Genomic DNA, 5,502 nt, shown 5'->3' with positions numbered 1-5,502 from the left:
AGCCGATATATCGGGTCAGTTTCGGTTTTCTTGTGTGAAAACCGAAACCGACCCGACCCGAACCGTACCAATTAGTCTTCTAGTTCGGTAGTTCCTACATAACTAGTCTTCTAGTTCCTACTTAACTAAATTGTATATATCCTAGTTTCTATAGTCTTTTACACTAAGTAGGCAACCCATTAGGCAATTACAATTAGAATTAAGTGTCATTTTTTACCTAGATTAGAATTTAGAAAGTTTCTTGAAATATAAATATTTCAGCCTTCTTTCTATAAAACAGTTTGACTTTCTATTTTATTGATAACTTTTGTCTTCTATTAGAATTATGTGTCCTTTTTTACCTAAATTGTATCTATCCTATTTTCTATAGTCTTTTACACCAAATAGGCAACCCATTAGGCAATTACAATTAGAATTAGGTGTCCTTTTTTACCTAGATTAAATTTTGAAAGTTTCTTGAAATATAAATATTTCAGCCTTCTTTCTATAAAACAATTTGACTTTCTATTTTATTGATAACTTTTGTCTTCTCTTCTATTCTCTAACTTGGTCTGCCCCCCTCAAGTCCTCAACTCGATACATCATTTGATTTTTGAACTTGGCTCTCCCAACTTTCCCATCTTCTCAAATAAATTTCCTTCTAGTTCTAGGCTTCTTTGTACTTTTTGTACAGGAGCAAAACCAAAACTGACCCAAACCGACCCAACCCGACTCAAACCGACCAAGTCAGTTTTGTCTATTAGTGGGTCGATTTCGGTTTCCACCTCAGGTAATCCGACTAGGTCGGGTCGGTTGGGAAAACCCCAATAAACCGACCCAACCCAACCCGTGAACAGCCCTAGTATAGATAAATAAGCAAATGATGAGGCTCCTAAGAGATAATATGGGTGGCTCTTGTAAAAAGGGGGTTCCAAATAATTATATAAAGCTAATTAAAGATGTATGAGGGTGGAACTATCAATGTTAAGATACTTATATCAGAGACATCAAATTTTAGTTACAATTGTAATGGATCTTCACTAAGGGTTAACACTTCGTCCTTATTTATTTACATTAATTATAAATTTATTAACTAAACATAGTCAAAAGGTTTCGTGGTGTATATTGTTTGTTGATGTCATTGTTTTAATTGATGAAGCAAAAAACTAATGAAGGATCAAATGCAAAATTAAGCTTAAAAACAAACACCTTAGGAGTTAGGAATATGTTTTAAAATAACCATGACTAAAAAGTGCATGACATATAAATTTAATAGTAATAGGAGTGAAGGTATGGTACTCTTAGAAATGGAGAGCAAGAGATAACTCAATGTGACTTTTTTCAGGTACCTTGGTTTGATGGTTCATGTCAAGAGAGAAATTGACAAAGATGTCACCCATAGAATTAGAGCAAAATGGGTAAAATGAAAGGATGCATTTGGAGTTTTATGTAATAGAAAAATACCACTTAGATTAAGGAAAATTTTATAAAACAATTACAAGGTAAGCTATACTATATGGAATAAAGTATTAAACAACCAAGAAACATGTTGAGAAAAAGAGTGTGGTATGAATGAGTAAGCTGAGGTGGATGAATGGAAAAACCAAAAATGATTGAATAGAAAATGAGCTCTCATTTAAAGGAACCTAATAATAGTTCCAATAGGTGATAAAATATGAGAATCAACTAAGATCATTTGGTCAGATGCAATGATTTGTTGCAATTGAAAGGCTAGAAGAGATGAGTCCGGATTTGGTGGACCCTTAGATTCACAAGGCGCATGAACCCTCCAATAGGAGGCATGCACGTAGACTCCTTTGAACCAATTTTAACATAATGGGCGTTTAACGTTAACTTCTATCCATCTGATTGAACCGGACGCTAAAAGACAAAAAATGGAAAACCTCGTTTTAAACTCTCCCTCCTATTCTCCCATATCCGAGCCTGACCCTGGCCAGTGAGAAGACCACCGGCGGTTTTCTTGCGCAAACGACATCAGATGGTGATGAATCAATCAACAACTAAAAAAAATCAACTGGTGGTAAGCTCCTTTTTCCTTCTTCTTCTTCTTCCCTGCACAATCGCTTATTATTACTAAGCTTTATTTGTTTTTTGTACCTTGGACTCGAACCTCAAACCTATTGAAGCTGATTGAACTCAACCTGTCAAAAGAAGTTCCAAAAATGGAGCAGGAGTAATTAATACAAATGCCATGAGCAATACACTCCTAACCAGTGCTCTATCCATGGTTTCTTTATCAGAACTTTACCCTCACTACTGCTTAATTTGTCAACATCAAGTAACAAATTCCATGAGCAATAATAAAATGATTATTTTCTGGTTGGTAAGTAACAAATGGAACTGAATTTGTTTTCTGAAATCCTGAAATTAATACGTTCATTCCCTTTCACCCATTGAACAATGGTTCGTGACTTTTTTCAAGGCACTGCCAGTGATTTGCTATCAAAAGCACTTAAAAGCCAAAAACTATGTACTTGCAACAAATTCATTCGCCTTCCCCTCAAGGTACCGCCAACTTCAAAAGCATTGAAAAGCAAAAGAAAATTAGTAATAAGTGATGTTGCAGAGAAGAAGATGATGAAAGGAGCTTACCGCTTGTTTATTGCTTCCGTCGATTGATTCCACACCATCGGACGTCAGTTGCACATGAAAATCGTTGGTGGCCTGCTCACTGGTTAGGGCTAGGGCTCGAATGAGAGGTTTTTTTTTTTCAAAAAAAAATGGGAGGGAAGTTGGAATGAAATTCTAAATTTTAAAACGAGACTTTTCATTTTTGTCTTTTAGTGTCCGGTTCAACCAGACGGATAGAAGTTAATGGCAAACACCCATTATGTTGAGGTTAGTTCAAAAGAGTCGACATGCATGCCTCCTATTGGAGGGTTCATGCGCCCCGTGAACCCAAGGGTCCACTGAATCCGGTTCCAGAAGAGCTACGGGTAAACATAAACGGATATTGGTACAAGTAATAAAAAATCATTTAAGTGCACTAGTTTAACAATGGATATGACATTGAATAGAATAGAATAGAATAGTAAAACAGGGTTCATCCGATGATTGCATATAGCTAGGGTAAAGCTTGGATAACAATGATGATGATCATAGTTTTCAAGGCGTCTAGGCAATTCTGGGCGACACTAGGGCGCCTAGGCAATAAAAAAATTATAAAATGAAAAATTGACTTTTGGCTAGTTTCTTAGTTTTATATACCATTCAACATGTATGTTAATTGAAAAATAACAATTCTCTTTATTATGAATATTAAATTTCCTCTAAAAATGTGGCAAATCATTGCATCTAAAAGATAAAAATCTCTTACATATATTAATTTCAGTATTTTCAAAAATAAAACTACTATAATAAGTATTTAATGGAGCAAATTCATATTAATTAGCTGCTAAAGAAGGTTATTAACTTTATATGATAAATATTCAAGATGGAAAGTAAAATAGAAAAAAAAAACAAGGATAGAATTTCTGTTTTATTTAATTAGAGAGAATAGAAAAAAAATAAAGAACTTTATTATTCTATTGTTTATTTCCCCTTTTTTCTTTTCTTTCTTTCTTTCTTTTTCTCTTCTCAAAACTCTTTGTTCTTTTAAATTTCAATAGCAAAACATTAGAACAAAATATAATTGATATATATATATATATAGCATATAATAAAATATATTAACACATACATTAATAAGATACAACAATATAAATGATATTATATAAGGCACCCGCCTTGTCATTTTTGTCGCATAGGCGGGTGCTTAATCACGTAGGTGGGCACCTAGTCACTTAGAAGGGCACCTAGTTGCTAAACGCCAAGGCATTTGGGCGAGACGCCCAGCCAAGGGCACCTAATCACCTAGGCGGGCGCCTAGGCAACGCCTGACAACTATTGATGATGATGATGATATCACCATTGGAGAACACAAACAAATGCTTCCCACTTCCACACACAAAATAACATGACAAAGATGAAAGAAAATAAGGAACTTTTGGAAGAGCAAAGCTTTAGCTGATGGCAAGCCTAAACCCCCTTAAATGGTCTGCAAATACTGCATGTGAAACTTTTCACAATCACAGAGCCAGAGATAAGCTCCCAAGATCATTCATAAACAAAAAATACATAAGCATTCTTATTAATTTGAAGTGTGCAATCAGTTGGACTCATCTTATTAATTTGAAGTATGATAGATATTTGTGTTTGTTTGGAGAGCCACTGGTCTCGTTAAGCTACTCATTCAAAGAAAACCCCACTGGATAAATTATCAGACAAGAAGGAAGATCTGGCCTATGGATCTTAACCCAAGTTTTGATTGGAATTTACTGACCCATGGCCCATTTTGAAAATCAGTATGGGAGGTAGAACCGTAGTAACCAGAAGAATCAAAAGGTGCATCTTTTACTTCCACAAACTTAAGATCTAGTCGAATTTATTGGCCAATACCCGATGAGAAATTAGAATGGACACCAATACATGAATTACCTGAACTCATTAGTCATTGCCCATCTCGTAGATGTCAAATTTGTAAATTCATTACCTTAGAAGGCAACCTAGGAGAAGATAGCTTCTTGTCTGCAAAATAATCTAGATATTTCTGCATCACTTAATGCAATAAATGAAGCCTCCTTGGGCTACACTGCAGAGGCTATGTGAATGACATGGCAGTTGGCAGAACAAGCAGCCCAGCCAAGTATATCTGCAAATTGTTCCTTTAGGCTGTGTTTGGTTTGAAGGAAAAGATAGGGAAACCTTTACAAACATTGTATAGGTTTTCCTGCCTTTCCCTTCCTTTCCCTACCTTTTCCTTGAAACCAAACATAGCCTAAGTGAATAATAATATTAACGCATAGTCATCACCACCATCATCATCAATGCAAAACAACACCAACCATGATGATGACAAAGGTAAAGTCTTGTGAGTATTTTTGTTTTTTTTTTTTCTCCTCTTTTTTTTTTTGGTACACCCTGTTTGTGTATTTTATATCTAATGAAAATGTGTATATTTAGAACTCCACTTCCACTATGTCTTCACAAGAAGCCCCGTTCATGGAGAATATTAGAATAGTCCGCAATCTGAAACAATGTCTGATGGGTTTTCAAAATTCAATTGATCCACAGAGCCAAGAACTGTGGATAAGACTTTCCACCGTCCACAACTTGAAATAGTGGTTTTTAGTCTTTGATATCTTCTGTTTTGGATCAATTACTCCATCTACACGCATAGTCAAGGTTCTATATATGTAAATTAATGATGAAAACTATAAAAGATACTTGGTTGTACAGGCACACAAATTAAATTCTTTGGAAAAAGAACTTGACTAGCCTACTTAAGATAGATTAAAGAACATTGTGATTCCTGTTGCTTAAATGAACCAAAAAAGAGAAAGTTAAGGGAAAGGTAGCGTTAATACGGCAATTGGTAATCATTGTTACAGGGCAAGCATTCATTACCTACAAGATTTGCTAAAATTAAATAAGAAAAGAAGAATCTTGTAGACACTTTGAGCA

The sequence above is a fragment of the Nelumbo nucifera genome, chromosome 1, assembly GCF_055504915.1.
Source record: "Nelumbo nucifera cultivar China Antique chromosome 1, China Antique-T2T, whole genome shotgun sequence".
Lineage (NCBI taxonomy): Eukaryota > Viridiplantae > Streptophyta > Magnoliopsida > Proteales > Nelumbonaceae > Nelumbo > Nelumbo nucifera.
This window is presented reverse-complemented; position numbering follows the sequence as displayed.